This window comes from Macaca thibetana, chromosome 11 (genome assembly GCF_024542745.1).
Source record: "Macaca thibetana thibetana isolate TM-01 chromosome 11, ASM2454274v1, whole genome shotgun sequence".
NCBI classification, from domain to species: domain Eukaryota; kingdom Metazoa; phylum Chordata; class Mammalia; order Primates; family Cercopithecidae; genus Macaca; species Macaca thibetana.
Genome location: NC_065588.1, coordinates 16,568,369 through 16,579,373, shown reverse-complemented (window position 1 = coordinate 16,579,373; position 11,005 = coordinate 16,568,369).

Genomic DNA, 11,005 nt, shown 5'->3' with positions numbered 1-11,005 from the left:
TTTTTTAAGATGCACAAGCTTCCCACTTCACCTAGAAAGATACACACAGGGCCGGGCGCGGTGGCTCAAGCCTGTAATCCCAGCACTTTGGGAGGCCGAGACGGGCGGATCACGAGGTCAGGAGATCGAGACCATCCTGGCTAACATGGTGAAACCCCGTCTCTACTAAAAAATACAAAAAACTAGCCGGGCGAGGTGGCGGGCGCCTGTAGTCCCAGCTACTCGGGAGGCTGAGGCAGGAGAATGGCGTAAACCCGGGAGGCAGAGCTTGCAGTGAGCCGAGATCCGGCCACTGCACTCCAGCCTGGGCGACAGAGCGAGACTCCGTCTCAAAAAAAAAAAAAAAAAAAAAAAAAAAAAAAAGAAAGATACACACAGGTTGAAAGTGAAAAGAGTAGAAAAAGATAGTCCATGAAACTGGAAACCAAAAAAGAGTGAGGGTAACTATACTTATATCAGATAAAATAGACTACAAATTAAAAACAAACAGAAACAAAGAGATCACTGTATAATGATAAAGGGGACAATTCAGCAAGAGAAAACAATTATAAATATCTATGCACCAAGTACTGGCATTCCTATGTATATAAAACAAACATTATTAGATATGAATGGAGAGATAGACTGCAATACAATAATGGTAGGGATTTCAACACCTGACTGTCATTAATGGACAGATTATCTAGACAGAAAATCAACAAAGAAACCTCAAAGTTAAACTCTACTCTAGACTAAATAGTTCTGACATTCAGAGAACATTTCACCCAACTGCTGCAGAATACACAGTCTTTTCATCAGCACATGTGTTCTCTAGAATAGACCATTGCTTAGACCACAAAACAAGTCTCAACTGATTCAAATAAGTAGAAACCATTCCAAGTATCTTTTCTGATCACAATGGAATAAAACTAGAAATCAATAACAAGAGGAACCTCAGAAAACACACAAACACATGAAACTTAAGCACCATATTCCTGGATGACCAAAGGGTCAATGAAGTAATGAAGAAGGAAACAACAATTTCTTAAAACAAAGAAAACGGAAATACAACATAACAAAATCTATAGGATACAGCAAAAGCAGGATGAAGAAAAAAGGTTTATAGCAATAAACATGTACATCAAAAAAGTAGAAAGACTTTAAATAACTTAATGATTCACCTCAAGGAACTAGAAAAGAAAGAACAAACCAAATCTCAATGTAAGGACTGAGTATCATTTAAAAAGTAACATTTTTAAAAAATTGAAAAATTTTATAAAATTCATTGAAGTTGACAATAAAAGAATAATAAGATAATTACATAATGATCACAAGTACTTCCACCTTAATATTAGATTGAAATGTTGAAGGTAAATGTAGGTAAATATGTCATAAAGTAGTCTGTGAAATTCTAATTTATTTCTGTGTTTTTGTCTCGTTCAGGGAAACAATCGATTTTATTGTTTCCTTGTTTTTCCCAGAAGGGGGATAGTCTTAAATGCAATTGTGTACCTAGGATTAAGAACGAGGTTATCCTTTTCGCTCAAGCAGTCAAGCAGCAATCTTCCCAGAATTCCCTGGCAAATGTTTCAGGCAACATGGAGGCTAAATTATTTATTTGTTGGGTTAATATTGACTTTTCCAGGATATACTATTACACTGATTCATGGAGCTTACCAAAGGTCCAGGGAGGGCATCCTGCCACTCTAGTTCCAAAACTGTAGCTCTTTAAGTTGATTTAATCAATTCCTTTAGTATAGGTGATGTATTGCTGGCTTTAAACACCAAATTTGCAGAAACAAACCTTGAGATATGATTTCAAGTTAAGAAAATAAACACTATACACTATTTGCTAACATCTCCATAATTGCTCTCATTCTTTTGAACTCACGTAAGCTTCCTGACCACAATTACCAGAATGGATTAATAAAAGTTAACATTTCTATCATGTAGTTTCTTTAGAAAGACTAGAGCCTTCCATGTGCTGCAAGACATCACTTGGTAAATCTTGTAGAGTCTATTTTTTTCTTCCAAATCTGTTTAAAATTCTTCTTTTTCTCCGTTTCGATTTAGTAACTTTAGATCTCTGCATTATGTTGTGTTTTGCACGGAGCTATTGACTTCAGCTAAGGAACCGTGAACAATAATTATTTTGCATGACTAAGGTCTGGTACACCACTGTCAGACAGGCACTTTACAGTACCACTAGTTTCAAAATTTAGAACAGAACTGTCAAACAAGCAAATGCCTACACCAAAGACTTCTATTTTCAAGCTACAGGCATGAGTTCTATGATGTGCAATAATAGTGTGAATCTTTATGTTCTTGGGAAAACTTCTGATTTGACAGTCCTGGAAATGAAAGCCTGTTACTTTCTAGAACAGATACATCAGTGGTAGCAACAGCACACATTTTCAAGCAAGGCTGAAGTATGGCATAAGCGCTGGAAAGGCGCACTGAGATTATTAAGTGGTAAAGAGAACTGTTTTTATGATAAGCAGAGGACAACCTACCCCAAACTGAGAAATTCTGATTTGACTCACCTCAACTGGACATTTTTCCAACCACTTGAGAAAACTTCTATGGAGTTACCAATTTATATTCCATTACAATTTTAATCCTAGAAACATTATATATCTAATACCAGTGTTTCCCAACATTTTACAGAATCCAAGGATGGAACACTCTCACACATTATTAATAGGCAGGAACATACATTTTATATAAGTTAAATGTCTTTTGTCTTTTCAGCACAGCCATGTATGACCCACTCAGAAACACAAGGACAAACAATTTCTGTTTACAGAGTTGACCTTTTATCCCTTTACATTTTTATAACACTTCAACTTTTTTTCTAGTGTCCTCTCTTCTACTGATAATTCGATTCTCAAAATAACACTTTAGGATGAGTATTATCTTCCTTTCATAGATAGGAAACTGAAGAACAGACTACATGACCTTAAAATGTTATATGGCAATTAAGAAATAAAGGGAGGGCGGGAAGTATGACTGACTAGAAGGTGAGTGGGCTGAAATGCTGAGCCTTCACAGACGTCTCTGTCTTTAAGTGTGAAAAAATTTTAAATATTTCCTTTTTATGGGCCTATGCAAGTCTTCAGAATGAATTCACACTCATATATTTATTATTGCTGAATTATAAATCAGAATTCCAATTTAATCAGTAAAAAAGAGAAGTTTTGTCTTTCTGCTCATCAGCTATTCAATCTGCTTTTTAAGGTACTTCCTTCTTAGGTGGAAATCCAAATAAGAAATAGCAAATTGTCCAGAGTGAAAGTAATGTTTTTTCCAGGCTACGGTAGAACTAGGATAATTATCTCAGGTTTTTACCAGAGGACACCGTCTAAGTGACCATAGAAATATTGCTACAGTTTAGTAACTGGATTCTCTAGTTTTAGCCTCTCCTTCATCACCCTCTACTTCCATAGAGCCTCCCCAGGACTGTCTGTTTGGATTTTCTGAAGCACAGCTGGAAACCCTTAGTGGCTCCCCTTGTCTGGAATTTAAGAATTTAACGATTTCTGCCTAGTCTACCATTCCAATCTTATTTCTAGAATGTGTCATGTTGCAATAAAATTGAAGTGTTTGGGAAATGGAATGGGTCTTCTACCTGGTTTGGTCAATGTCTGAGGTGTCAAGATCTTGACTGTAAGATCTAGGTAAGATTCACCTGCACTCAGCGTTAACAGTACCGGAAGGGGTTATGTCACTCAAGCTTCCCTCTTTCAAGACAGTGTGGAATATTTGTTGAGAATCACTAAGCAGACATCTTGAAAATAAACATTATTCCTTAGAATACATATGGACAATTTAAAATGTCTACCTACGAAAATTAGTAATTTGTAATCCCTGGCACCCTCAAAAGAAAGTGGCTACTGAAAATGAGAGAGTTTAGCCAGGTCTAGGTAAGATAGAAGGGAGATAAAAAGAGGAGATGGTTGCTGGAATAGAAACCTGGTGAGGCAGAGCCAGTGAGACTTTAGGAGCAGTTGGGGAAAGGGTTGAGACAGAGATGAAGTAGCTGGGGAGTAAGATGAACTTCAGAGGCAGAACAGATGTGACTTCAAAATAGATATGACTAAAGGAAGGAAGATGTTTTTGCACAGATGTATGGGGTACATGTACAATTTTGTTAAATGTATATAATGCATAGTGATCAAAGCAGGGTATTTAAGGTGTTCATATCCCAAGCACAATATATTTTTTTAACTATGGTCACCCTATTCTGCTATCAAACACTGAATTTATATATATGTTTGTAGCTTTAACTCACTTCTCTTTGTCCTCCCCACTCACCCCTCCCAGTCTCTCTTTTCTAATGGAGATTTTCATTAAGATGTTAGACATAATGTCTAATACAATCCTCCTCTCCTTTCCCCATACTGTGTTTAGTAAAGTATTCCACTCTCTGAAAAGTCTTAGGAATCGATTTTCTTTTTATTGACCTGGGCAAGTCTAATCTATTGGTCTAGGCAAATCATGAGAGTGTGGAGTTGGGCTTCAACAGATGGATTGAGAACAGAGGGTTCTCTCAAGCACAGCCACATCTTGGTTAAACAATTAATGTATAATAAACATATAGCAGGTTTCGATCACAGTTCCAGTCCTCCTTGGGAAGAAACTGGCAATCATTTGATTCAATAACTCAATAACTGAAAATAATTCGAGTCAAATGGATTTTTCTTCTGTGTGTTCTACTGTTTTCATGCCAGCAAAACCAATGCTACATCTTACTACAGAACCAGTATTGGGAAATCTCAGTCTTTAATTGGAGATTTGCTCATAGGGCAGTCTGTTTATGGAATTCTATTTGTGACTTATATAGAAAGGTTTTTCTTTCCAATATCATCTTTAAATGCTGACTGGCTGTGAAAAATTATGCCCTCCTTGTCTATTATCTTTTTGTAAGAGCAAAATCCTTTTCTTCTGTTCTCTTATTTAAAGAGGATTGGAAATATAGGGATAGAGTTTAAAGCTTCTATCCTGATTTAAAAAAAAAAAAAAAAGAATTGCTTCTTGCTTCAAATGAGATCTGTAAATAGGGTGCGTCATGTTAACAGTGATGGAACCTTTTCCTGTGAACACTATGAAGACTCGCTCTTTCACAATCCCCGTGAACAAGGGCTTAGGAAGGACAAAATAGGTATTATGGGGTCAGTAGAAAAATTACTGCTATCTTGACTGTATATGAAATTCATGATGAGGCAGACAAAGGAGAATAGGTTGAGAGGATAAATGTCTGGAGGTGGTTAATTTACACATGTTCTGCCTACTCCCATTGCCATACCTGTCCTCTGTCCTGACCGAGAGTGTCTTCTTTCTTACATCAGTCTCTCTGAAATCCAGACAGCCCAACCCAGTTCCTACTGCTTCTTAATTCTGAAGCTCTCACCCAGTTAAAGGTGATGTCATTCTCTGCTGAACTTTTGTAGCAAATTATATTTACCTATTTTACGGCATGTTTACATTATCTTGTAATTTGATTACTTTCATAATCTCAACACTCCTACCAGACCATCCTAACTCACTCTTGAATATAAACCATGGCCCTAAGTTTGTTAAAAAACTAAACACACACACACACATATATACATACATACAGGAATATGTGTATATTTATGTATCCATGTTCTTCCTTATCTCTATTTTTGAAAATGTTCATTATGATATGTATTATTTATATATGCAATGCAATAATAAATATATGTGATCAGAAATACAAATATTGTATTATGTCCTTTATTTAGGCCCTTTACTCCCAAGATCCTCTCAAGCAGTATCAACAAAACTTACAAATCTCTTACCACCTAGGATTATTTGCTAGAATAGATCATCTCAATTTTCATATTCATATCACAGAAACATATTCTGCTAGATTAGATGGGTTTTCAAACTATATTTTCCCATAGGATTCTGTGTTCAAATAAAATCTTAAAGATAATCTTAATATTTAAAACAATTTACAGCAATATGTGAGTCTTTCAGATGGTCTAAAATATTTAATGATTGGAGAAAATAAGTAATTTATTGGTTAGGAAATCCTTGAAGCATCTCCATGAAATCTTGGGGTTCATCTAGTCCAGCTCCCTCTTTTAACTGCAGAGGAAATTGAAGCATAGAGAGGCTATTGTAACCTGTCCTACATTACTCAGCTAGTAACTAGAACTTACATGTTCTCAGTCTAAGGACCTGCCTATTGTATCACTCTCCTAATTCTTCTTTGTGATTATTTTAGAGCATTACATTTCTTGGACCTAATTTCAGAGTGTGACATATGTCCCGTTTGAATCCTAGAGCTCCTACACTCTGCTTACACCCAGTCTTCAAAGTCTAGGGTCCTGCTTCATTCCAGATCCCAGGAAAGGCTTTCCTACCAAGAATTCCTGTCACTCAATGGCTATGCTCCGGACCTCCTCAGGGCTTGTCCTCAATGTCTGGCCTGTTATTCAGTCATCTTCTCATCACCTATATTGCTTTTCCTTTGACAGACAGTGAAGATTTATTTGAACCTGAAGATCCTTACATCTTTCCTGACTATTCCACATTTGGCCTGATTTTGCAGTGAAAAGCACTCCAGCCTCCACATGCCACCCTCAGGCTGAGCAACAAATCTAGACTCTCCCCCTATTCTTCTGTTTTCTCTGTCTTGCTCAATGTACAGGGAATAGAGCTTGTCCTCTAAGAATCAGGTGGCATGAAACCTCTCTTGCTTTCTCCTCCACACACACACACACACAAGTGTACAACATACTAATATGACAAATAACTACATGCTCATAAGTAGAACAGGTAATATCAACTTCAGTGGCTTAGAAAAAGGAAAGATCAACATTGGTGAAAATAAACAACAAAAAAAAAGCCTTTGAAGAACATCTCTTCCCATATCACTGGATAGAAAGTCAGGGGAAGGAGCCATATCAGGGACAATATGAGCAAAAGAATCATCAGAAATACGGAGACAGACTTGGACTGAGAAAAAAGGTGAAACATTTATATAGGGGATTATTTCAAGACTATTTTTTATTGGAGTTTGCAATTAATGATTTTGTAGAGTCTATTACTATAACTTTGATCATAAATCCTTCAAGATTTCTGGTTTTGATTTAGCTGATTATGACCACATCCTTCAGTTTACTTGTTAGTCATTAGGTGGCTCTTAGGCAAAACCGTGAAGTAGGTAATAATTCATCTACCAGCAAAGGTCAACCAGACTTTTCTCTGCACATAGAAAAACAAGAAAATGTCTGCAGTGCTATCATGGATCCATCTATTAGTCAGCTGCCATGGTCTGAATATGAAAGACCATGGTAACTACCTGAATCCTGAAGCTGATCTCAAAGACGTTGGGATCTTTCCCTGCCTGACTTCTCTCTGTATATTTGTTAAAACTTTTTATCTTGCAGGTATGACAATACCCAATACAAATTCAACTAAAATGGATTTATTGACTCGTATAATTAGGTAGCCCACAGGTATGTCTAATTTCTGTAAGAGCTTGAATCAAGTGTCATAAAATGAAATTAGGATCTCTCCCCATTTCTCTGCCCTGCTTCATTGGTGTTGACTGCATTCCAGGCAAACTCTCTGCTCATGTTTGGAAGATAGATCTGACTCTAACAGCATACTAAGTCACAGAATTACACCTTCTTGATCGTAATTTGTTTTAATTGGATCTGTTATCTATCTCTAAAATTAGATAAAATGCACTGAATATCGTATACTAGATGAGCCTACCTGGAAGGGCAGGGATGGAAGTGAGTCTCAGTCACCTATCAGTTGGGAAACTTGGGAAGTGTTTTAAGAATGGGGTAAGGATGCTTGTATTCTAAGCGTATAAACAAATGTCCACTAAGAAATAGCAATTTTCCATGATTCTTTGTTCCTCTGCTTCCTTTTATTGTTTATTTCTAGAACCAGGTGGTTGACTGGGGTTGAATTTCAGTTCTGCCATATATGGGTGTGTGTGTGTATATATGTATACTTATCCATAGAATCTCAATTGTTAGTGGAAGAAGCTGGCTGTCAACGGAAGTCAGTGTGAGGTGACCTCAGGCAGGTTATTTAACTCCACTAGGTCCGTTTCCTCATCTCTAAGGAAGAAATAATAATCCCTACCAAATAAAATTATTATGAGTATTAAATTAAATGAGATATATATATATATATCTGCTATACACCCCCCCCAACACACACACACATATGACCTTCAATAAGTTATTTGACCTCTCTATACCACATTTTTCCCTTCTGTAAACTAGAGATAATCATTGTACCTACCTCATGGGGTTTGTGTGATGATTAAATAAATAAATAAATAAATAGTGCTTAAAACAGGGCCTGGTGACAGGTAAAGCCTGGTGGACTTCCTGGGTCAAGTGGGGAGTTGGAGAACTTCAGACATTCCTTCAGATGTTCAGATGTATCCAGCTAGATGTTTCCATCTAGCTAAAGGATTGTAAACACACCAATCAGCGCTCTGTGTCTAGCTAAAGGTTTGTAAACGCACCAATCAGCACTCTGTAAAAACGGACCAATCAGCACTCTGTAAAATGGACCAATCCGCACTTTGTAAAATGGACCAATCAGCAGGACATGGTTGGGGCCTAGTAAGAGACTAAAGGCTCGCCACCGGAACCAGCAGAGGCAACCGGCTAGGGTTCCCTTCCACGCTGTGGAAGCTTTGTTCTTTTGCTCTTCACAATAAATCTTGCTGCCCCTCACTCTTTGGGTCCGCACTAACTTTATGAGCTGTAACACTCACTGCCAAGGTCTGTGGCTTCACTCCTGAAGTCAAGCGAGACCACGAACCCACTGGAAGGAAGAAATGCTGGACACATCTGAACGTCTGAAGGAACAAGCCCCAGACACACCATCTACAAGAACTGTAACACTCACCGCCAGAGTCCGCGGCTTCATTCTTGAAGTCAGCGAGACCAAGAACCCACCGGAAGGAGCCAATTCCGGACACACTGGCACATGGAAAGTATTCTCTTGCATTTATCATTACTATTATTTGATTATATCACTTTCTGTGATTCTGACTTCTTCTTTCTCATTTGTTGAGTTTCCAGTTCCTTCAAATTGCCTTCCAACAGAACTAATTTCTTGGTCCAGTTTTTCCAGTCTTCTCTGGCTTGTCAATACCTATGTCAATAACATTTTTATCAGTGCATTCTTTCTGTGATTTACAAAGCTGACCAGAAACCCTACAATCATACATACAGAACTTGTAGAAACCATGGAAGCCATCTATTCTAGTAGTCTCCAAAGTCGGGTGCACATGAATCTTGATCCATTGATATCAAGGGGAAAATCTATTAAAGTTTATATGTCTGTGTATATTTTTAGTGTAAAATTTGAAAGAAATGAGATAATTCTTAAATGAATGCATTCAAAATACTACATATTTATTATTTAAAATAGTCAATATATTAAAGGGCGCATGCTCAGTTTTTTTCTTTTTTACTAACAAAATGGTACAATCACAAAAGTTGGAAGATGAGTGATTTCATCTACTCTTACATCACAGAAAAGGCAAGTGACACAGAGAAGGGAAGCAATTTATCCAAGATCTCAAGTGTTAGTGGAAGAAGCTGGTTGTCAACCGAAGTCAGTGTGAGACGACCTCAGGTAGGTTATTTAACTCCACTAGGTCCCAGTTGCCTCATCTCTAAGGAAGAAATAATCCCTACCGAATAAAAGTATTATGAGTATTACATTAAATGAGAGAATATTTAAAGAGGGTAATGCAGTGCTTGGCACAATCAAAGGTTCAATTAATGTTAGTTCTCTTTCTTTCCTCAGGGTAAATGTCTTCTTCATCGAATGAGACTGCTTTTCAAAAACTAGATAGTAGTTTAGTTTTAGACATTCAAAAACTAAATAAATCGTACTGCACTATTTCGTGGTGATAAGGTTATATGTTACTAAGATCTCCGCATTTTAAAATAGATTTTTAAAGGCTGCAGACATAAGAATAAAACCAACAAACCCAAGCGTCACAGTAGGCTGGTGGCTGAGAGATGTAGGGGTGAGGGGCTTCTTTGCCACCTTTGGACCAATACTGGTGTTGGTCCCAGAATTCTCTGTCGGAGAAGTTTAGGGGCAGTGCTCAGTTTGGGAAGGGGAATCAGGAACTTATCCTAAAGCTGGTTGCCAATATACCATTTACTTAGATGTATGTTTGTTTGGAGTGGTACTTTTAAGGGATGTTTCTGTTGTCTCCCCTTAACCCCCGACCCCGCAAGTCCCCCAGCCATCACTAGTTGCAGCCACTGGCCATCACATATCTCTGAATTACTAGCTTAGTCTTTCTGTTCCTACTCAAAATCCTATGCAAACAACAATACATCTCCTTCACATTCATATGTGCTCTAAATAGCCACTATACTATGTAAACTGTTCGCTTTCAATTTAATAAGTCTTCTCATCCCTAAATCAAAACTAATTAGCTTTGTTTTTCAAATTGCTGACACTGGGGGTCTTCGCTATAACAAACCTGTGTGTGATTAGTGATATAACGGCTGGTGCTGAGCTTGGGCAAATATTTATAGAGTCATCATATTGGATAGGGTTGAATAACCTCTTGGATTAAATGTGAGCTTCTGCCAGGCGATGCTGCAAAATTGTGCTAATTTAATGGTACAGTCCATTGTTCCGTCTGCCGATATAACCTCTGTAGACACTGATACAAATATAATCAAGGATATTAGGGCACAGTATGGCTCCTTTATTGGCACTCCTGGCAGTAATGTGCCAGAAGAATCCAAATATAAATTACGTGATAGGTAAATAGGAGTACATACAGGGAGCAGATCCAATATACACACACCCACCCAGCACAGGGAGGAGCCTAAGGTAAGTAGTCACTGATTACATTGTTGTTGTGCCATTAGTATATTAGACACAAGAGGAAGAATTTTGCTTTTATTTACTTTCAAGAGCATTAAACAGATCTTAATTGGGTAAACCAGCTGTACAGTTAAAGGCGGATTGTTTCTATATCAAG